Here is a 24,217-nt window from a genome sequence, read left to right as displayed (position 1 = left end):
GGAAATGTTCAACAGAGCATGGAGAAGCCCAGGGGAGCCACAGCAGGGAAATGCCTAAACGCTGTGATTTCAGGAATGAGGTGGATTTTGCTAGACAACTTGGGAATGGACCATACAAAGGCACGGATCTGGAAAGAGCCAGCATGGCTGCAGAATGACAGCAAGTTCAAGGCATTGGGAATTCAGGACTCGTGACAAGGTGTCTGGGGCAGACTGTAGAGGGGACCTGGCTTCTCCAGTGGGCTGTGGGGTACAGGAGACAGAGCAGCGGGGTGAGATAAGTCTTTGGGAAAATGAGATGGCAGAGGTGGACTGGAGAAGGAGGCAGGTGAGGATTGCCCAGGCACAATGAGGGAAGAAACTGGCAGAGCAGGGGGAAGGAAAGCACACTTATGTATGTTATGCACAGCCTGGCTGCACGCCACCTGTGAGGGGCTGCTTGCTGGGGGCAGACAAGCTCTCCAGACACCCAGATCCTGATGGGTGAAGTGGCTCGGGCTACAGCATAGGACACCTCCCTCCCGTCCCTCTTTCTCCAAGAGCTTCCAACAGGCTCGGCGCCAGACTCAGCAGAAGGGAGAATAGTACATTCCCTGCTTCAGACCCAGCCAAACTCTACTCTGCAGCCAGGCCTCTGTCCTCTGGTTCCCTCAACTCAACAAATTCAACCAACTTTGAAAGCTGGCTTTGTGCTCTACCCGGGACTGAGAAGACATGGATTCCCTCCCACATGGATCAGTCAGAACCTTTAGTGTCTGCAGTGCTCACATTGGTATCACTCACATAAACTTTGCCTCCTCTTGTGTTCCAACTTTTCCCCTGTGCAGGACTCACCACCCAGAGAGCATAAACAGAGAATAAGACTTATCTGCTTTTCAGAGCATATTAACATCCTCAGTCTTTATCTTTGGAATTGCTTCCATGCCAGGGATTGAAGAAGGGCAGGAGTAGCTAATTGACAGCTGCAAAGCTACTTGAATTCCACCAGAATCCTGTAGTATGGGATGGGCAGGTGGCACAGAGGAAACCACAGGCTTTGGGGCTCTTAAAGCCATGTCCAAAGCTCAGCTTGGCCCCTTGCTGCCCACCTGGCCTCACACAAGCCACATAAACTCTGAGCCCCAGCTGTTTCTTTTGTATGAGAGCCTGCAGAGCTGCTGTGGAGGGGGAGATACAGGAGTGATGGCAGAGCCTGGCCCAAGGAGGCACTGGGTAGATGTGAAGATGTATGCTGAAGCCATCACCTGTGGCTGATCTGAATCTGCGGAATGCCCCAGTTTGAAAAAAAGAGCTTTGAAAATCAGTTCTCCAAGTCACCAGCTCCTCCCTGTCTAAAATGGTGAACTGTTTTGAGTTACCAAGCTAGACCCAACTCCCAGAGAATAATTTATAAACTGGAAGAACCTGCGTCCTCCCAATGCCAGCTGCCTCCTCTCCTCCCCTGAAAGAAAAATGAACAACTTAATTTTACAGCTCCAAGGGAAAGAGTGAGAGTGGTGTTGAGGGCTGTGGGTGGGCGTGAGAGCTGTAGGAACTAGCTCCTATCTGGAGGGAGATACGAGGAGGTGGAGGGAGATGACTGGACAGGAGGAGATAAGCCCTGCCTGGGGCTGTGCCCCTGCAGCCTGTGCCAGCCTCGGCCCTGCCGCCCTGCATCTAAAGAGTCTGGTCTCAGCCTTTAAAATCATTTTCTAGTTTAAGTCAGAGACCTTAGGAATGACTGACAGCCCCTAGGAGTAAGTCTCCTCACAGAAGACCATCTGGATATATGGAGTCTGGCAAACTCAGTTATGGGTCTGGTCTCAGGCGCTCACTAGCCACGGGACCCTTGGAAGGTTATCTAGCCTCTCAGCCTGCTTTCTCATCTGCTCAATGGGGACACTGATACTCGAGTCATAGGGTGGTAAGGAATAAACTCAATCATGTGCGATGTATTTAGCACCTGTGACTCCCTGACAACCACCACTCACTACTATTCATCAGATGGCTCAAACACCATCAGACCAAAATGAAGAGAATATAATTGATGACCACTAGTACTAGCTTTGGAGAGGGCAGTGGCACCCCACTCCAGTACTCTTGCCTGGAAAATCCCATGGACAGAGGAGCCTGGTAGGCTGCAGTCCACGGGGTCTCGAAGAGTCGGACACAATTGAGCGACTTCACTTTCACTTTTCACTTTCATGCATTGGAGAAGGAAATGGCAACCCACTCCAGTGTTCTTGCCTGGAGAATCCCAGGGACGGGGGAGCCTGGGATGCCGTCTAAGGGGTCGCACAGAGTAGGACATGACTGAAGCGACTTAGCAGCAGCAGCAGCACTAGCATCCCAAGTCAAACAATTATATACACTTTACAATTAGAGGCCATGGGCTTTCAATACAGAAGATCTGGTTTCAAATCCACTTCCTAGCTGTGTAGCCTTGGACAACTAACTCCACTTCTGAGTTTTAAGTTCCCATATGAAATGTGGGGAACCTCACATGAAGAAGTTTGGATGATGAGCTGAAAACATCCATGGTACAAAGTAGTTTTGTGAATGAACTAGAAAGGCTGATTTAGAAGGACTCCCATAAGTTTGAGTCTGAGTTTCCAGAAACTGGAGTGTAGTATTTTGCTGGATACCCTTCTCTTTCCACCAGAGAAGAAAGTCAGGATTAGTTAAGCCAGAGGATCCTGGGTAATAGCCCTTGTTAGCCTTCCTTGTCAATCACTACCCAGTTGTTGCCTTTTGGGAGTTTGGTATGAAATATAAATAAATGAACTACTCAGAAATATGAAAGGTTTCTGCATTTTCTGGGAAGAAACAAGACATGATGCTTTAGTTTCTAAGAATAGCCTTGAAGCAATTTGGTCTTTGCCAACGAGTCCCTTATTTGTGGTTCTGCCTATGTGACTTCATGAGTCACAAAGCAATTCCCTCTCCCTGCCTCTGGCTGTTACAAATTACAGCTCAGAGTCTCAGACTGCCAGCACTGGTGATGGGCTCTTGGGCCCATAACATCTGGGAGACGAGTTCAAGGTTTATGTAGAGGCCCTGAGTAGTCCTCAAAATAAGAGACGAGCTCCTGGCCCAAGAGTTACCAGTATACTCACGTGTGGGATTCCCACACCTCTGTTGTTCCTTGGCCTCATCACCTGCGAAATGGCATCAAAGAGTGTGACCAGGCAGTGTATAAAAGATGGGACCTCACTGGTGGTCCAGTGGCTAAGACTCCATGTTTCCAATACAGGTGGCCCAAGTTTGATCCCTGGTCAGGGAACTCGATTCCACATGCTGTAACCAAGAGTTCGCATGTCACAACTAAAGAACCCTCATAGTGTAACTAAGACATGGCCCAGCCAAATAAATAAATAAAAGAGGGAGTTCTAGAAAAACTGAAGGAAAGCTGGAAGAGACAATGAGCAAAACCTTCTCTCAAAGCAGAATGAGGAAATGGCAGCCCTCAACCCCACCCTCAAGGCTCACAGACACATTTCAAGGCAAATGCAATCTAAAAACCAAACCCTTTTGTCATTTCCACTGCCAAACCCCTATCAAACTCACCATCTCTCAGGTTAACCACCCCAAGGGGCCATGAGGGCAGGGGCCAGTTTCCTCGGCAGTGAAAGATGGGGAGGTCTTCATCCCATCCACTCGCGGAGCTGCTGGAAAGACTTAAAGCCCCCAGCTCTGCACCTCACACACAGAAGACCCTCAGGCATGGCTACTTGGATCCTACATCTGAGATGAGGCAGGAGGCAGCCAGGGCCAAAGCAGTGGGAAATCCTTACACACTGCATCTCTGCAGAGCCCAGCATAGGCAGAACACCTGCTTTACAGGTGATGTCTGCAGACATCATCTTCTCACCTGGCCAGGGAGGCCTGGCTTTCCATCTACCAGGGCATGAGACACCAACTTGAACCTAACCCTGGGGCAACTCCCAAGGTTGTGAAGGGGCCAAAAGGGCCCCCTTGTAATTTCCTTCCAGCCAGGGGTCCCCAGCCTTCCCTCCATCACCTCCCCAGGCTGAGCACGCACCACTTCCTGGGGCAGCCTGCCCACCCTTGTCTCCGCTGACAGGAAGACAGCCTCAGTGAGATGATTTCTCTTGGTCCCTCTCCAGCAAGATCGATGCTGTCTCTCCAACGGCTTCTCCCCGCGGTTGGTCTTAGCCCTTGAGATCACCCACAGGAAGTCAAAGCCCTTTCCATGCAGGTTGAACCCACATGTGCAGTCTTCTTACACATGCGCTCTAGAGCCCCTACTGGAAAGGCTAATGAAAACACATCCAAGAGAGGTACTTGAAAGCCCACCCAAGTGCCTAGCCTGCAGCAGGGCCTGGACACTGCCCTCTGTCTACACTGGCCCAGGTGGGGAGCTCAGGAAAGAGACTCCAGGCCCATCGCAGGCCCTGGTCTTCTGTGCTGCTCCTCTTCTGAGAGTCCAAGGCCATGTGGTCTTGCCCATGCATCCCCAGCCCTCTCCTCACTGTCTTTTAATAGTGAGTTGACTCCACTGCTCTGGCTTGAAATGACCTCACACATTCCTACTTCCTCACCTCAGTCCATTTCCTCGTGGAATCACTCACACTAACAGATCCCAGGATGACCTAGGTCAACCCCCCCAACCCCACCCCCATGAGTCAGAGAGCTATATGCTGACCAGTCAAAGTGCCAGGAAGTCTAGAGGGTATGGTGATTCTCTTGCTCTCTCTCTGTATCTACTCTATAAGAAGCAAGGACTTTGAGGGTAGGCGGTGATTCCAGAACTTGATCATCTCACTTTCCTGCAAGGCAAGTATAAGTTTGCCATGTGTGGGTACTGTATGTATATGCATGTGTTCACGCTAATATATGCATATATATTAGTATGTGCATAAATGTTTATATACGCATGTATGTGTATTGTGTATATGTGTGTATGTATACATGGGTGCACACAAACACATACAAATTTAAAATTTTTTCCATAATGATTTCTGGCCAGTGCCCCACATCTCTGCTTGTACTGCTAAGCCCATCTGTATGAACCTCTAGGAGAAGCAAAGCCTTTGAGGCAGGCAAAACTTGGGCCTGGGCATGAGGAGACTGAGCCTCATCAGAACAGCAACAACTGCACTGCTCAGCTGCTCGCCGGGTGCCAGACCCTGTCCCAGAGCTTTCACATCCGTGATTTCATTTATCCATCCCTGTTTGACAAAAGAGAAGGAGATTCCGAGGGGTAAGCAACCCCCTTCATATGCCAACTACTGAATGGGCATGCTGTAAAGGAGCTCAGTTCTACCTCACTTCCAAATCCACGCTCTTAGTCACCAACTGACATGAGCCATGATGATGGAAATGTTAATAATACAACCTGCCTTTTCTGAAGTCGCTGTATAAATTAAACAGGGTGAGTTCTGTAGTCTCTGAAGTTCTTTCAGGCTCCGAGAGCCTGCAAATGTCACACGGGGTGTGGCTTCTTAAGTTATGGTGCAACCAAACAATAACGTATTAGGCAGTCCTTTAAAACTAATATTTATGAAGACATTTAATCCTTGGGGAAAATGCTTATGCCCTAAATCATGGTGAAAAGAGCAGGATACAGATTAAGGTGCTCAACGATTCCAACTCCTTAGAGTAATATCCAGAGGAGAAAGGAATCAAGCCAAACATGATCCCTGGCCATGCTGTGTGTGTGTGTGATTGTATTTTGGTTGATTTATTTGTAGCTCTATACTTTTCTGTATTTCCCAGATTCTCCACTGGAAGCACATACAGCTTTTATAACTCCCTCCTATATATGCATCCCAAGTCCTGGAGTCTTCTCTCCCTGGCTAGACTATCTTCATCTCATGTATCTTCCCTTCCTCTGGCCAATCCAACTCCAGTCATACTAGCAGTGCCGTTTTTCTCCAAAAAAGAAAGAGCCTTCCTGTAAGAAGTCCTGACACTGCTAATTTAATGAAGGGGCTTATATTGCAACAGGTGAGGGACAAGGTCCCCTAGGCTGCATTCCTCTCACACTTCTGTTCTCTGGATCACAGACCTTCAAGTCCAGTGAGGCAGGCCCTTTCCAAAGAGCCATGCTGGGGTAGGGGGAAAACAGTACCTCTGACACAGTCTCAGCTGTGTCCACAGACCCCTGACCAGCCACACTCCACAAGACAGACACCTGCTTCCCTGCTTACAGCCCATGTGCTCAGTCACTCAGTCATGTCCGACTCTTTGCGACCCTATGGACTGTAGTCCACCAGGCTCCTTTATCCATGGGATTCTCCAGGCAAGAATACTGGAGTGGGTTGCCATTTCCTTCTCCAGGAGAACTTCTCAACCCAGGGGTTGAACCAGTGTTTGTTAGGTCTCCTGCATTAGCAGGTGGGCTCTTTACCATTAGTGCCACCTGAGAAGCCCTAGGTTGCAGTCCAGGAGCTGACAAAACAACACACATCTCACCACATACAGCAAGTCCATTTCACCAACAAAAACTCAGCAGCCTGTTCTGCATATGCTCTGAGTCACCTTCATCACACACTGGCTGCCTGGGAGGACTGTGAAGTGAAGTGCAAATTCCAGTTTTCAGGAGTCTTCTGCTGCTACTGCTGCTGCTAAGTCGCTTCAGTCATGTCTAACTCTGTGCGACCCCATAGACAGCAGCCTACCAGGCTCCTCCATCCATGGGATTTTCCAGGCAAGAGTACTGGAGTGGGATGCCATTGCCTTCTCCATTTCAGGAGTCTGCTGCTGCTGCTGCTGCTAAGTCACTTCAGTCGTGTCCTACTCTGTGCGACCCCATAGACGACAGCCCACCAGGCTCCCCCTTCCCTGGGATTCTCCAGACAAGAACACTGGAGTGGGTTGCCATTTCCTTCTCCAATGAATGAAAGTGAAAAGTGAAAGTGAAGTCGCTCAGTCGTGTCTGACCCTCAGCGACCCCATGAACTGCAGCCTACCAGGCTCCTCCGTCCATGGGATTTTCTAGGCAGGAGTACTGGAGTAGGGTGCCTAGCCTTTCTCAAAACTAATGGTGGGAGGTACCTGCTGCTGCTAAGTCGCTTCAGTCGTGTCCGACTCTGTGCGACCCCATAGACGGAAGCCCACCAGGCTCCCCTGTCCCTGAGATTCTCCAGGCAAGAACACTGGAGTGGGTTGCCATTTCCTTCTCCAATGCGTGAAAGTGAAAAGTGAAAGGGAAGTCACTCAGTCATGTCCGACTCTTAGCGACCCCATGGACTGCAGCCTACCAGGCTCTGCCAGCCATGGGATTTTCCAGGCAAGAGTACTGGAGTGGGGTGCCATTGCCTTCTCCATGGGAGGTACCTAGGATAAGCAAATTCATAGACGCAGAAAGTAGAAGGGTGGTTACCGGGGGCTGGGGAAAGAGGGAAACGGGACTTATTGTTTAATGGGGACAGAGCTTCAATTTGAGATGATGAAAAAGTTCTAGAGGTAGAAGGTGGTGATCGTTGTACAACCATGTGAAGCCACTGAATTCTAACATTTAAAAATGGCCCCAATGGCAAATTTTGTCATGTATATTCTCCCACAATAAAAAAAAAAAATCCATTAAAAAAGAAACAACTATCACCACCTTCTAGTAGGAGCTGCCCAAGGCCAGAGTACAGAATCTGTGGCCTAATTAACAACGAACCCATTTTTTAAAAATATTTTTGAGTTAAAATGTAATAAAATAAACAGTGAAAGAATCCTGTTGTTTTTTATTTGGCTCAATGGCATAATTTCTCATTGTTGTTGTTGTTGTTGTAAGTCATGTAGGCATCTTTCAGTTTTCCTTCCAAAGCCCTGCCAAATTCCAAATTTTTATCTCTTACCCTGCCTTCCCTGGGGACACCATCACCACTGTCACCCCCTGCCCCTTCAGCACCTGTAAAATCGGCATCAACATCTCAGAGAAGGCTGGGTGAGGGCTTCCTGGTCTTAGCTCCCAGAGCCCACCATCCCTTGCCTGGGGAGAACACGCCTGTGTTCTAACAGGACCTGTACAGAACAGTCAGCAGACTTCGTTCCTTGAAAGCAGGGAACATTCTTCCCTGCAGCACACAGATTCCCTAAAGACTCCCTGAGGGCCCATCTAGATCAGTTCAGATCTGGTGGACATGCCATCGGGCCCAAATGAGGGGAGACAATGGCTATGCAACTAGATGAGACTTCTGTCTCTCAAAATCAGAGCTTTACACATTTTTCATTGACTAACATCAATTTCAGGGACACTGGGTATGAATCCTTGTCATGTTAGCAGAATCTTGCTGCAAGGCAAAGAAGCTTGCCAATTTGAAAAAAAAAAAACAGTATGTCTGACATATCATATACCATCCTTACTGTTCTTAAGCAAAGCACACGGATGTGAACAAATCCCTACTCCACTAACTCCTAATCTTCCTTCAAGGCTCTTTTCCTCTAGACACTCCCCACCTCCCTAACCCTGACCCCTTCCCCAAATGGAATGGATCCCTTCCACAGCACCTGTACTTGGCGCAGTCACAGTAAGTCTTTCTGTGCTGAACTTAATTTTTCACTTCCCTACTCCCAGTTCCCAGCACAATACCCTTCCTATACAGTATGTGCAAAATAAATGAACAATGTTCAATCCTTGGGAACATAATAATTGTTGATATTTAATGATCATCTATAAAGTTTTAGGCAATATGCTAAAGCTTTCTATGTATTAAAGAAGTTAATCATTGTAAGAAGTCAAGGCATCATGAGACACTATTTATTATCCCCACTTTTCAAAGAATTAGAAAAGTTTGCAACTTGGCAAAGTCACATAGCCAGAAGTACAGAAGCTATGCCTTGAAGTCCTATAGCCCAAATTCAGAGCCCACATCCATGACCACCATCCCATACTGCTCCCACACAAAATGCATGGAGGGATCCAAGTTCTGCCTCACACACCATATCAGGGACACAGTCTCTGGTCTAGACTTTGGTTCATGATACTCCCCTTCTTTCATCAAACTCCAAATGCCAGGATCTCTCGTAATGATATCTCAATGCAGTTTTGGGTAACAGTGATGAATACAGTAAAATGTCAGCTGAGGAGTGACTTTCTACCCTGGGTGGGTGTAGCAGAGAGAAGCCAGCTGATCACCAGATCTATTTCTCCTTCCTCCTGGGCCCTTCCTTGCAGCTGTGTGAGCCCACATGACCAGTTCAAGGTGATGGAAGGTGAGCAGAAGTGATGCACACAACTTCTAGGACCAACCCATGAGAACCTCTCATGGCGATCCTCCGGGCTCTTTCCACCTCTGTCAGGGTGTAGCAGCCTTGGAAATCACATGTGCAAGATGGCAAGGCCACAGGAGGAGGAGCTAGGCCCCCTGATGCCCACTGGGAGGAAAGCCCTCTACACCAAGAACATTTGGACCTCACATAAGTGAGAAATAAACCTGAAGCATGTGAAGATGCTGAGAATCAAGGCTATATCTGTTAGGCAGGAAGTATCAACGAATCCAGTAGGTAAACCATAGTATAGTGGGTATGTCAAATTTAGCCTGGGTTAGAAAGCACCCTCTCCCGGTAAGAAGGTTGATCACATGGGCATTAACCTCCCTCTTGTCACCAACACTATTATAGGCTGACTTCCAAACAACTATTTCTGGCATTTTCTATCTTCCCTTTCATTAGGCTCTCTATACCTTGGAAAAGTCACTTGACCGCCCGCCCCTCACTTAAGCACCTCTCCCCACACATATATACCCTGTGGTGAGAATCCACATCCTTCCCTGTAATAAGACACGAGTTGATAGGCTAGTCATTTCCTTGGTTTCAACAACCCTGAGCCCTCAGGTCCTTCTGCACCACAGAAGCCCATGTGGTGCAGTTGAAAGAATGTGGACTTCTGAGTCCTCCAGCACTCCCCTGAGCCAGTCACAAACATCTGGGAGAACCAGATGAAGGTGCCTCTCACAGGGTGGGCTTGGGTGTGCTTATCTAGCATCACTCCAGCCCACTGCCCAGGGATAACTCCCACCACCCAGAGGGAGCCCAAGCCAAACTGCAGCAGAAACTGGGGCATATTCACATAGACGGTAAGGGCGATCATCTCCCCTTAATCTACCTTAAGCTGAGATGGGACAGTTAAAGTATATTTTCCACCAAGTCTTTGCCTAGCACACCATTAAAGTCACTTCCCAGGTGAGCCTCTGTGCCTGGACAGGTGAGTTCAGACCTCAGGAAATGCAACCCTAGTAATTAGTCTGGAGGATAGAGAAGAATGCTGGGGAGGAGGCACAGAAGTCATGGAAAAGTGAACTTGAAAAGGATTTCTCAACAACACCTGCTCGCTCTACACACACCGTACCCAGGAGCCCAGGACGACCGCAGAGCAGTCCCGGCTCCGGAAGCTCAAAGCCCAGCCATGTCTCATGAAGTCTATCTTCCAAAGGCCCCTGCCAAGTGACCACATTTTTCAAACCAAATAGAGAAAAAAGAAGAATTCATCGCCTGACAAAAGTTTTTTTGTTCTTTTTTTGAGGTGTGAATTACCAGTGCGAAGTCAGTCTCTAAAATGTGCACAAATTCAACACAAGTTTGATCTATACTTGCTCTTATTGGACAAAACAAAATGGTACCCTCCCCTCTTCCCTTCACAGCCTAGGTTCCTTCTGTAGTAGAGTCTAGCCTGGTAATGTCCACTTCCTCACCTCATTCACCCTCTAATCTTCCAGAATCTCATTCCCACTCATACACATAGCCCACTCCAGGCATCACGCCCAAGGTCAACATGAACTCTGTCACTAAATCCAGCTGTCACTTATCGGACCTTATCTTGCTCATGGTCTCTGCCATCTTCAGTCTATTGTAGACACATCGCTCTCTGAATGTTCCTGAAATCTCCCAAGGTTCTGATCTTCACCACCCCTCTCATTCTCAACACTCCCACAGATCCAGCACACATTGCATCCTGATGAGCCACTGTGAACCTCGAGCTGCTTTCCAGGGCTGTATTCAACTGCCAGTTACACACTCCCCCTGACTATCTTAGAGACCCCACATGTGGTCAGTTTTCCTTCTGCCCTCACCTCCCTGCATCCCCATCCTCAGTGAATGGCATCATCTGCACTCAGACTCTCACACCAAACCCCTGGAGTCACTTTCTCTGTTCCCTTTCCCTCATCTTGAGGAGCCAGCCAGTCACCTGAACTCTCAGAAACTCCTCATAAGCACCTTTCCTGCTTGCTCCCTCCAATCCACCAGCCTCTCTCTTGAGTTGCTGCCAGAGAGATCGTTCCACCAGAAATGCACACTTGGTCAGGTCCTGTTCCTATTTCAAATCCTTCACCAGCTCCTTGACTGTCTTCAGGGTGAGAACCAAACCTCTTAGCAGAGCAAGACAAAAGCCCCCTTCATGCTTTGCCCCTTGCCTGCTCTCCAGTCTGTCTCCCCACCATGTCCCCATCCCCTCCGAGTCCAGACTTACTGAGCCATCTGCAGCTCCCTGACAAACTGAAATCTTTCAGGCTACCCTCCCTGCACCTTTGCTTATGCTGGTCGCTCCATCTAGAAAGTTTATCCAGACTCTGTTCACTTGGTAAAAACCCAGTCGGCTTTAGGACTGAAACATTAAAGGCAGCAGAATGTTGGAGGGGTCCCAGGGTGGATTCTGGAGTCAAGCAGACTTATTGCAAACCTGCCCCATCACTCACTACGTGTGTGAGCCTGGATGAGTCACCTAACTTCTTTGAACCTCAGTTTCCTCATCCATAAAATGGAGATAATAACAGTCCTGATCCCACTGCATTACATGAGGATGAAACTCAGTGACGCCAGGCTAGGCAGTATCCTTGGCTGCACTGTTCTTTGAAGTCTTCCCTTGGCTTCCCCACACATTATTTTCCCACGCTGTGCTTCATGGAAGTTCCAGTGATCATTGCAAACAGACTATTGCGTGAACTGCTTTTGGGTCTGCCTGCCTCAATGGACTGTGAGCTGTCTGATGCCAGAGATTGCACACCTAGGGCCAGGCACCTGTGCCTCTGGCAGTAGTAGACGCTCAGTAACCACTTCTTGTTGGGAAAACCCAATCAAGAGCAGCCACAACATTCAGGTAACATGGTGACATGAACTGTGACCGCCCTTTCTCTCTAACCACCACCAGAATTATCATGGAAGCCTCCTAACTAGCCTCCACTCCCCATCTTCCCTTTCCCATCTGACCAGCACCACCCTGCTCTGTTCATAAAGCTCTCAGGGCTTCCTATACCCCACTGTGTAAGTCCCAACTCCCCTGATGGTCTCATCAGCCTACTCCATGCAGCCCCCATTTCCTCATTAGGCTCAGTTCCCAAAGGTATTAGGGCTCCGCTGTGGCTGCATCAGACAGGCTGGGCTATTTGATGCTTCACATCCAGTCTCGGTCTTCTTCCTCCCACCCCTGCTCAAATCTTACCCATCATCTGAAGCAAAGTCAGGCCCCATAGTACTAATAGAATGCTATCATCATAGTCCATTCAAGGAATCAATTTTAAATAATGATTATAGGTAAGAGTTACACAGAGATGGGTAGCAAGATGTGTAGACACAGAGATGGGAGATGGAATGACCCATGTGTGGCCTGGAGAGAGGCCCACAGTAGAAGTGGTGCCAGAGCTGGATCTTGAGGGATGGGCTGGAGCTTTCAGGAACAAAAGCTTCCCCATCCCATACTGACTTTTCTTTCCCAAGTTGTTGTTCAGTCGCCAAGTTGTGTCTGGCTCTTTGTGACTGGAGCATGCCAGACTTCCCTGTCCCTCACCATCTCCCAGAGTTTGCCCAAGTTCATGACCATTGCATCAGTGATGTCATCCAATCATCTCATCCTCTTCTCCTTCTGCCTTCTATCTTTCCCAGCATCAGGGTCTTTTCCAATGAGTCAGCTCATCACATGGCCAAAGTACTGGAGCGTCAGTCTTTCCAAAGACTAATGTCAAAGTACTGGAGCATCAGTCTTTCCAAAGAGCATTCGGGGTTGATTACCTTTAAGATTGATTGGTTTGATCTCCTTGCTTTCCAAGGGACTCTCAAGAGTCTTCTCCAACACCACAGTTCAAAAGCATCAATTCTTTGACACTCTGCCTTCTTTATTGTCCAGATCTCACATCCGTACATGACTACTAGAAAGACCACATAGCTTTGACTATATGGACCTTTGTCAGCAAAGTGATGTCTTTGCTTTTTAACACACTGTCTAGGTTTGTCATAGCTTTCTTTCCCATGCATTCTTCTAGTTTCCAGACTCTCTGCCAGAGGTCACCAAAACTAGTTGCATACCAGAAGATTTATCAGGCAGTATCCCAAAATACAGCTTCCTGGGCCCACTCCCACACACATACAGGTCCAAGGGGAAACCTGCTAGGCACTCTGGACATCAGCGGAACACGTTCTGTCTCCCTAGCTTCTGGGCAACTACCATTCAGTAATTTCTGGAGAAAGACAGTTACAACCTTGAACCCAACAGCTTTGTGCATTAATCTTGTCTAGACAATTAATGTATAACTTAATGTTATAGCTCTTACATTATATAGGAAAAGGCCAACGTCTTTTGTTTCTTTTCTATTTCCCAGAGTATTCAGCTCAGTTCTAAGTATGCCACTGACATTCAATCAATATTTAAGCAAATAATTCAACTTTTTGTATTATGTCCCTTTGGACTAATTTATCCACTAATGAATTGTCTACTGATTTTTATCCTTTTAACTTTGGTACCAGTGTGGTGTCTGCTCCTAGTAGGTAATTAGTACATTTTGTTGAATGAATATTTACTAGTAAAAATTTATTTCAGGAGGAATGGAACAGCTCACACTGTACCCACCATCTTTAGAGTTCACTCAAAGGGCTTCCAACATTTCCATTTGAGTTATAGACCTTTAATTTCAGGATTAATTTCCTGATCTGCCATTACACTTGCTTTGTTGTTTATATTGCCATTAATGTTATTAGCAATATAAATAATACCTCCTTAGATCTTGATGGTCGGGCCGCCTCCGAGCAGGTGTGCCTGGGGCAGGGGAGGGGGTGGTGCTTGCCTGTTTCTTCCACTGAGGTGTCCACCCAGCTGGCAGTTCAGCTGGCCACGCCAATTACCTCAGTCTCCACACAAGGGCCTGTGAACTACAGTCAGCCTTTATGAGCAGGTGTGTGCACCTGCCAGGGCAGGTGAGCCCTGCCTGAGTCAGAAAGGCCTAATGGGTTGTTCAAAACCTACTTGTCAACATACTTGGGAAGCTGGGACCTGAGATGTAAAGGTGAAAAGCCCTATGCTGTAGAGAAGCAGGCTGACAAAACACAGATGCCCAACGGGAGGCTCCTGGAAGACGTATCCAAGCACGGGATGCTCAGCCAAGGGAGCAGTTGCGGGGGGAGGGCAGTGGGCTGGGCAAGCTGGGGAAGCCAGCAGGATGGGCTGCACGCTGCTTGTGCTGGGCCCATGTTCCCAAGCCTTGCTGCTGTTACTGCTCTTTGGTGGTGTGAAGTGCTTATCTGAATCCCTGGAAATAGGACTCACAGTCTTGAGTGGGGGAATTTCTGGATGTGGATCAAAGTTCTTCTGACCCTCCCTCCAGACCCAACCCGGGAGATAGGAGATCTGTACATCCCTTTGTACCCAGGACCAAAGGGATCTTTCCTGGAGTGTGTGCTGGGCTGTGGAGAGCACTCGGGCCACTCAGCCTGAGAGCCGCTCACTTCTCTTGGCTTCTGCTGGAAAACGGGATGGTTTTCTTGCTGGTAGTGTATTTGTTCCTGCATTCATCCCACAGACACTGGCTACCCTGTGCCAGGCAACGTGCTAAACAAACACAGCTTAACCGTCTTCAGATGCAGCCTCTGGGAAGTGAGCAAGTCAGACAATGACAGGTCAAGATAGCCCCGAGCAGTGCTGTCTCCCCTTCTCCAGACCTGCCCAAGGGGCTCTGTGCCCACATCCAATGTGCCCTTACCAGGCGGCGGTTCAGACCTCTGAGCAGAAGAGAGAGAGAAAGTTTGGGCCACATCCTTATTGTGCAGAGGAACTGAAGTCGCCTATGAACTATTTTTACAAAAGCTCTTTAAAACCATTCAGGGTTTCAGACAGCAAATGCAGAAAGTCCTCTCTGATAAGACAGGGCGGAACCAGTCCCTAAAATACACTCAACTGCTGACCCCACTTCTGAGGAGACGATTAGCTTGGTAAGTTGTGCTGCATTGCTGGTAGCTGCCAAGAGGCTGATGTGGATAGCGACACGGGCCTGTATGAGGGGCCGCAGAGCTCTGAAGGAGGGACAGCCGGATCTCCAGGTGACGCTCAGAGGCCACATTTCTGTGAGCTCAGAGATGTTGGCATAAGCACTCCAGGACCAGTGACTGCCAGCTTGGTCATTGTCCACTCAGTGAGTCAAAACACCCCTCTCTGACTCACACTCCACCAGAGAGCTGCCCCAGAAAGGACAGCAGAAGGTGTGACTGAGCTGGTGAATTTTCTGTTAACGTTCAGGAGACAGTCTCCCACCATTTTGACATAATAAACTTGGGTTGGCTGAATGAAGATGCTGGACTCTTCTCTTGGTGTTTGGGCTTATGTTCTGAAAAACACATTCACTAAAGCAGCCATTGTCCCAGAAAGGATTTTCTCTTTTCTTATAAAAAAATGAAACACAGGAGGTCACAAAAGATGGACTGTGATCTGAGACCAGGAAGCTGTGGACCCCAGATTGCTGTCTGGGTTTTTGCTTTCCTCCCCTCCCAGAAGGGTACATCAGACTCAAAGATCTGCTTCCGGAATGCATTTGCTGGGGGCAGACATCAGCAAAGACCTCATCAGAGAGGAGACAGATAAGAGTTCCTGGAAGGCTCTCTCTTCCCCACGACCCTTCCCACTCGAAAGGGTTGGAATTTTTAAAAGCATCTGGCTCACCCTCATGGCAAATGATCCATTTCTTAGATACTCTTGCCCTGTAAATATTGTCCTTAAAAACAGCTATATATTTTTGTTGATCTTTAAGTAGCCTTCTCACCCCACACCCCTAGCTCCTACAGAATGATTGTGTGGCTGGGTTTGGAATGCAGAACAGTCCCTGGGGAGAAAGTCTGCACATGAATTCATAAGGGTGTCTGCTATCAGCTTATTTGGCAAGAGGAATCCGAGACATTTTAAATATGAACCGTCAGCATGGCCCGGCTGGCTCCGATGCCTTAGCACCATCAATAAACACCTCCACTGCTGCGTGAGACACAAAATGTGGAAAATGGGCGTAGTCTGAACATGAGCCCCATGCACATCTCTGCAGGGAAGGGTACTTCAGCTACCTGGATAATTCATATCTGGAGAATCTTTGCTGGCTCTGACTGATGTTTCTTTCAACAGCTCTCACACAATTAGCCCTTAACGGTCTAGTTCTAAACCCCTCCTCCCCCAGCTTATCTCGCAACTGAAAGTTCCACTCCTTCTACGTCAGTTGAGAAGAAAACATGCCCATGACTCCTCCTCACTTCCAGGTATTGAATCAAGCCTTCATACCACCACACGATTTGCTCAGCAAAGTCTCTGCCTGGAGGTCTCCTGCTCATCCCTCAACACCCAAGTCCCAGAACCCATGCCTGGGGCCATGCTACCTGTGTGTCACTCTCCCCTCGGTTCTTTCAGGGCACTTGGTGTGTGACTCGTTATGACAGAGCTTAGACTGATGGCTGTGACTCCATACACATCAGTCCTGCCTCCAGGTCAGGCCATGAGCTTCTGGGAATAAAGGGACCAGGTCTTACTCACCCTTGCACCCTCACAGCCAAGACCAGAGCCTGACACTCAGTATTCAGAAGTCCCACCATGGCTGCTTGATACCTCCACCAATGCCCGGTCCACTTGGCCCAGCTCTCTTTTCTCCATGCAAAGAGAGGCCATGTGAAATGTGGAGTGAAAAAAGATTTAAGATCAGACCCCCTGCCTGTGAACCCTGGCCCCTATGGGACGTGGGCAAGTTACTTAGCCTGTTTTCTGCCTGTTTTCTCCTCAATACAACAAACAGCCATGCTCACTTCTCTCAGAGAACCATGGTGAGGAAAAACAAGGTAAAGTCTATAAACCCAGTGCCTGCTCACTGGAAAGAGTTCATGATACATTTTCTTGAGCTCAGCAGGAAGTGCTGAGACAAATGAATCTCTCTAGAAAAAAGTGAATGACTTCCGTTCTGGTTCACATGCCAGCAACACGGTGACCGGGCAGACAGCCTCTAACCCTGAGTGCACTCTGTCAAGAGCAAGGGATGGTACAGGCTGCACTTGATCCATGTCCTTAGCTTTAGAGTCTCAGAACGAGGCGTGCTTAGCAACAAAGCTGATTTTTATCTGAATGGTAAACCCACGCGAATCCACTATTGTTGAGGCTGGGCCATCAGGTCCTTTGTTTCCTGTCTTGCATTAATCTTTCACCCCAAGACCCACATAAAACAGAATACTGATGACCCAACAGTGTTAAGTCCCTAAGTACAAGTCAAATAGCCCACACATGAGAGGAGAATCAGCTGTGCCGTGATGTCACACCCAGGTTTTACTAGGCCTCAATAAACAAGGAGGTGGGAGCAGTGGGGCCCTGCTGACACCTTAGACAATCAAGCTCAGGGTCAAGGAGGGGAGTGGGAAGGGTGGTGGCTAAACCCACAGAGAGGAGGCAACATGGCGCTGGGGAAAGAGCCACTTTGTATCAGGTTTATGATTCCAAGGCTAGGAATCAGGAGACTTGGCTTGCATCTCGGATCCATCTTTAGCTTGCTTTCTGGGTCTGGTTAAGTCATGTCTCTCTGCTTCAGTTTCTTCACCCATAATCAGATGACCTGTAGGTTCTTTTCAGCTTTCATACCTGAAGATTCTCAACCTTAGAGACAGATCCATTCTCCCAACCCTGGCCTTTTTGTGTGTTAGTTGTTTGTCTGAGACATCTCTTAGCTCCCCCTGAGCAGCCTTCCACCAACACCATCACCTTTTCTACTCCAGAGTGTCTGGTACAGACCCTGGCCAGGGAAGATGATGATAAGCTTGGAGCCATGTTTTTACGAACACATCGACTACCCTTTGGTCAAACAACTGGACAGATGTCTTGGGGCATCAAGATCTCTTGTATCCCAAAAAGCTCTAGTCACCTGACCTGACTTGCTCCACTAAGGATTAATCCCACTCATCTCCTATACCAACCTGAATGCCCTAGGTCCCAACACACTTCTGAAAGGTTAGACATTTCTTCCAGGTTGCTTGGCTGGAGTCTAGGGCAACAACAGGCAGTTCTTATCTGCGCTCAGGCATATCTCAGGGTGGGGCAGAGGAGAGGTGGCAATGCTTCAAAGTCCAAGAAAAAAAAAATGCCTACAGAAACAAGCAGAGGAGGTGGCAACCTGTAGGAGAAGTCGGTGCTGATCATGAGGAGAAGCAGAGTGGCCACTGGGGACACAGGAGTCTAGAAGGCTCCTGTAAGATGCCACAACCCTCTGCGCCTCCCTCATTTCCTTAATAAGAAATCTGAGGGCAGGTGAAGTTCTGCAGCTGGCCCATGGCCACGTGGCTAAGCCGTGAACAACCAGCACCAGGTCGTGGGTCTCTGGGCCTTAGCCCGCTCTTTTTTTCCACTTGACTCTGTTGACCTCGAGATCTAATTAGGTTGCTCTAATGAGGCCAGCTGGATCCTCTGCAGATGCCAAGCAACATGACCCAAGTGTCACTCAGGGAAAGAGCAGGCCCAGCAGGTATTTTGATAACTGCCCCCTACCCCCACCCCATGTGTTCCTTCTCATCCCGGACATGGGCTACTGTTCTTTCTCCAGCCCTCACCAGAAAATTCTGGGGAGTCCAGAGGGAGAGTGAGAAAGGAGAGGTGGGCCTAAATAACTAAGATAACCCACAGAAATCTCTCTCTTTCCGTCTAGGGGAGGTTGATGGGGAAGAAGGGCAGGAGGAAATAAAATTTAACCACTGGAAGTCTGACCCGATTAGGCAAGAGTACTCCCCATAAGCAACTAGATGCGTCATCTAAGGGCTGATGACGACAAACGATAGGCTCTGCCTCTGGCAGTCAGATCAGTGCTGGTCAGATCATCTCAGCCTCAGGAGGAGGAAGCTCCAAGCGAAAGACTCAAGGAATTAATTATTCAGTGTCAGTGACCCAGTTCCTGGAGGTGAGGCTGGGTGAGAAGAGAACTCATTGGTTTCTTATCATGGTAAGAAATGCAAATACTTCACAGGGTAGTGTTTCCTTTGCTGCCAAAGAGGATCCATTTACGGTTAAGAGGAACCTACCCCCTAAAAAAGGAAATAACCAAAGTTCACTCATTCAACATATATTTATTGAGTTCCTCTTATGTCCTTGGTCCTTCAGAAATTTGCATATGGTTGAAGCTTAGAAGAGTAGAAAGATGAGGGAATTTATAAACAGGAGGCCTGGGCTATGGCCCAGTTCAGCCCATAGGCAGCTACATTAATGCAGGGCACGTCACAGCTTGTCTAAGTCAAATTCCTCATCTGCAAAGTGGGAGTAAATCCACCTGCCTTTTTATAAAGATGAAATGGTCCTGATGAAATGGAGTATAATGTAAACCTAGGGTGTAAACAATAATGATGTAACACTGTACCCTTTCCCTGTGGAAGTTTATAACCTAGTCATGTTTTGAAAAATAACCCAAGGTACCTATTTGGCAAACACCATATTCTCTGTAATTTGGGCAAAGTGTATGTTTCAACCTGCCAGTGGAGATGAAGCCTGCAGTCAGTCCCAGGCTGCCAGTCTGAATGCCCAGGAAGTTGCAAGAGGGGGCAGGGTAAAACTGGAAAGGGCAGGACCTACCTGGCCCTGTATCATGCCTGAACCAAAGGAATGTTTCAGGAGAGCCCTAAAACTGAGATGGGGGTGAAGACCAACTGGAAGTGTGGTCAGTCAGAAACAAACCAAAAATTCATTTGAGCACAGTAAGAGTAAGCCAGCCAGATATTCACACGCTTCCCTCCCATATACATCTCAGACAATGATGGAATTCTCTGTCCACTGATCGTTTGACCCTCCTCTGTGTGCCCCCTCTACATTCTGTGTTTCTCCAGGAAACAGGAGGGATTCTCAAGTCACAGCAGGCTGGCTAGTCAGGACCTCTCTGCCCAGACACTAAGAACCAGAACAACTTAAAGCAGCTTTCCCCTTGGTACCCTCCTCATGCTGCTGCTTAGGATGTCAGTGTGGACTCCCCTGCAATAACCCTAACCCTAACCTAACCATCCCCATCCACGCCCAAGTGTCCTCAGTGCCCACTAGGCCATGCCTGCCAGCTGCCCTTCCACAAGGCCTCCACCCTGCTCCAGGCTCACCCATCTCCCATCCTCTCTCCACCAGGTTCTTCAGTCCCCCATCTCTGCCCCTGGTCTCACAACCCCAGTGAAACTCCTGGAGGCAGGGCCAGTTTTACTCATGTCTACCTTCCCTCTAACTCTGGGTATTCTGTAAGTTCTTTACCATCCTGGATGAGATGGTTAGATGGCATCACCGACTCAATGGACATGAGTTTGGGTAAACTCCAGGAGTTGGTGATGGACAGGGAGGCCTGGTGTGCTGCGGTTCATGGGGTCGCAAAGAGTTGGACACGACTGAGTGACAGAACTGAACTGAAATATAGATTGATGGTCCCCAAACATTCTCCGATGGCTATACACAGAAGGGAGGCAGAGGAGGAAGGAGGGAATGTGGAGAGAAAGCTAGACTGGAAATCTAGGGCCTGCCTCCCAATTCTGCATTGGACAGCAGTTGGTTATGTAATCTTGAGAAAATATCCTCAGACCAAGCCTCAGTTTCCCTATCAAGTAATGAGGGGTTTGCTCTAAATAACCTCTTGGGTTCTAATTATAAATTTTGCTTGCAGAAACCAGACTAGCCCGGTTCACAGGCGATGTGGGTCCTGGACCTTAACAGCCTACAGTCTGATGGCTCAGTCCTCAATCTCCACGTCTGTAAAATAAACCCCTCCCAGGTTACAAGGCCCCCATGAGACAGAAGATAGGGCTTCGTGAGCTATCAAGCCCTGAAGAAATCTCAGGACCTGAACTTGAGTCAACAGTATCACCCCCTTGCCACGTGCCCAGCCCTGGTGCTGCCCAGCTCAGACAGGAATGTTGGAGGACAGGTCCTTGCTGTCGAGGCTCCTACAGCTGATGGGGAAGATGGACAGCTGGACAAAACTCAGCTCAGCTGATGACACACCTGAGGTCTGAACAAAGTACTGCAGGAGTGGCGAAGGGGCGGCAGCCCCAACTTTGCTCGGGAGAGTGAGGGATGCTTCTCAGAGGGAAAGTGTGTCCCAGATATGTAGACCTGCTCCAGGAATGGTGGGACAGGAGCCAGAGCAGAGAGGAGAGGCAGATAATGAGTGTGGAAAGTGACCAGAGGTGGCCTCAAAGGCCATCGAGAGAGGGATGGGCAGACACATCCCCGAAGAAGGTCACAGGCACCCTTGAAGAGGACAGAGCAGGGGGACAGAGAGTGGAGCCAGGAGAACAATGTGGAGGCTCTTATGCAGTTCACGAGGGTAACGACACCAAACAAGTTATTACTGATGTTCACCTACAGCAAGTCTTCCAGACACTAAGCCTCCATGTACCTGCTGAATCTACAGAAAGTTGTGAACAGATTTGCTCTCCTTAGAATGGAACCCAAGCAGAGGAAGATGCTGTGATCACATTTCCAATTCTTGGACAAATGGTCTACCCTGCTCTGAAGTCACTCCTTGCAGAAGCTGCCCGGCCAGATTCTTTTCTTGGCACAGACCTGGCCCAGCAGGAGGCAGAAACAGCATCAGAGCTGGGAGTGGAGGCAGGATAGCTGAGCTGCTGCTATCACTTAGGGAAAGAGGAACAGAGATTCCATCCACCCGAAGTCCACTGAGTCACACAGGTTTTTCACATCCCCAAACACAACTCAGTCTCAATACCTGCCACCGTCCCTTCTCTGACAGCATAAGAGGGCTGTGCAGCCTTGGACATGGTAGGCAAAAACAGGCATTATTTCTCTCTTCAGAGGAGGTCACGTTCACTTGGGCTTGAAAGAAGAATGCAAGCATCCCTATCCTTCCCAAAGCCAGACCCCCAAGAGCGACTCAATGGCAGAAAAGGACTGACTGCTGTGACTTACTCGATTCTTAGGCATCGTGATGACTGAAGCCAGCTCCTCCCAGGACGAGCCATGCACAGGTTGCCATCTTCCTTTAAAAACAAAGTGTGACAATGAATGTCAAGTAGATTATCTACATTACAGCTTCCAATCTTCTTCCTACCAAAAGGTCCTACATGCTGTATATTTCTCCCTGTAGTAACACTTTACCCAAGAGTTGGGACAGAGAATGTCCCAGATGGACAGTGACTGTCTCTTTGCACTCCAAGTTTTTCATGTGAAGAAAGGAATTATGTCACTTTTGTTATTATCTTTTGTCTGTCACTCTCTGGGCATCCTAAAGCTTATCATACCTCTACACAAAGGCTTGCAGAGAAAATAAGATGGATCTGGAAAAGCATGCCTTTTTTTTTTTTTTTTTTAATTTTGGCTGGGCTGGTCCTTGGTTGCAGTGCACAGGCTCTCTATTTGTGGTACTTGGGTTTAGTTGCCTCACAGCATGTAGGATTTTAGCTCCTCGACTAGGAATCGAATCCACATCTCCTGCATTGGAAGGCAGATTCTTAACCACTGGACCACCAGGAAACTCCCAAGAATGCTTTGTTAGTTGCTTCAGTAGAAATAGAAAATGCCAGAATTTCTAAGATTAAGACATGAAGAAAGTAATCGAAATGGTGCAAAAACTTGGTAACAAGTCAACAATGTAAAATTTGCCATATTTCCCAAGGTAGAAGGGTCCAAAATTCTGAATAAACTAAGAAGTCATAAAAGTGGACCATCTGATCATGGCTGAGTTTCCTAAACACTATGATTTTGGCTTCCAAGTGATTTGGTTATATCCCCTTTCTTCTGCAGAAACTGCTTCTACACCTGTTTGGAAAATGAAGCCTAGAGTTACAAAAATTCTAAAGATTTACAATTCCAAGTTTCTAAGAGGTTACCTCAAAAGGGCAAACATTAAGACGTATGTAAAAGTTAAGACCAACAAGAGGCAATCCCCACACTCCATGGACATAGGCACTCTTGGCTCAGCAAGGCGGGAGGCCTAATGCCCGCAGAAACACATATGTATTCTCTCTAGTACACAAGGGCTGCATTTAGAGCCTGGGATTTGGGACTCACTGTTCAAAATCCTCAGATAATCAGTGAGAGAAAAGCTACTATTTACTGAGCGCTGGCCATGTGTGGAAGGAGGACTGTTAGAGACCAGACATGCTTTATCTCAGTGGCTCCTCACAGTCAGTAGAGGCTTGGAAAGCAGAAGGCACTTGTCAAGCCCAGGCCTGGCTGGCGAGGTACTCACAGTCTCTCTCCCACCACACTGAGGTGAGAATTGTCCCAGCACAGCTGTGATGGGCCCGCACACCCAATGGCAGCCACCTGGGCAGAAGTTGCAGTCATCCTTGTCTTCATCTACATTATCAAGCCACACCTCTCCAGTCCCTGGCAGCTGACAAACAGGCTGGCCTGCCTTGGCCACATTCTATCAGCCTGAGCTATAGGCTCCGTGCTGCCGCCTCTAGCCAGAAGTCAGGGGCAGGAGCTCTCCACTTCTCTATTCCCCTGCAGTTTCTGGGTACAGTGGGTGGAGGAGCAGGACACCATGCTGCAGAATTCCACCATTCTCAAAATCAGGTTTGAGAACCAGGGAACTCCCCCGACGCCAGGAATGGAAGCCCCACCCCTGTGGGATGTTGCGGAGACCAACAGTAGGAGACAGGGCCTCTTGGAGGTTTTACTTGGACTGTCTACATGGTTAGATGGAGGTGGGCATTTTGGGACCAGTCCACAAGGGCTAACCACCAGTCGGGCCTGGGCACATGGGCCTGTGCACACGCTTTGATCCAGTCACTCCACGCGCCACCTTGCACCCGCCATATGACCAACAGTCAAACACACTTCAAGCTCTCTTTAGCACCCCTAAATCAGAAGGCCATTTTTTTCCCCTTGAGGGGCCTCAGTTTTCTCATTGGCAAAAGGAAGAACTTGACGTAATTGGTGATTTCCTCATCAAGCATCCCTTATAACTGCCCTCATCCAGAGGCCCTGATTGTTAGAGAGACCTACAAAACTAGCTGATTGTTAAGAGGAGGGAGTGGGATTAAGCTACTGGAAGGCATTACAACAGATGGTTAGCATGTGCTATTTCAG

The 24,217-nt window shown here is 48.4% G+C and overlaps 1 protein-coding gene across 17 annotated transcripts in view; it reads right to left on the bottom strand.

The window, feature by feature from the left end:
• Positions 1-24,217, bottom strand: part of MICAL2 (microtubule associated monooxygenase, calponin and LIM domain containing 2) — a 242,704-nt gene that overhangs the window by 191,411 nt on the left and 27,076 nt on the right. For all 17 annotated transcript variants that reach the window (XM_025266658.3, XM_044929529.2, XM_044929531.2 and 14 more), the window contains exon 2: positions 22,088-22,158. The gene's annotated coding sequence lies outside the window, so the exon portion shown is untranslated. The remainder of the gene's footprint in view (positions 1-22,087; positions 22,159-24,217) is intronic.

This window comes from Bubalus bubalis, chromosome 16 (genome assembly GCF_019923935.1).
Source record: "Bubalus bubalis isolate 160015118507 breed Murrah chromosome 16, NDDB_SH_1, whole genome shotgun sequence".
Lineage (NCBI taxonomy): Eukaryota > Metazoa > Chordata > Mammalia > Artiodactyla > Bovidae > Bubalus > Bubalus bubalis.
Note: the sequence above shows the minus strand (reverse complement) of the source record. Positions and strands in the feature narration are given on the sequence as shown.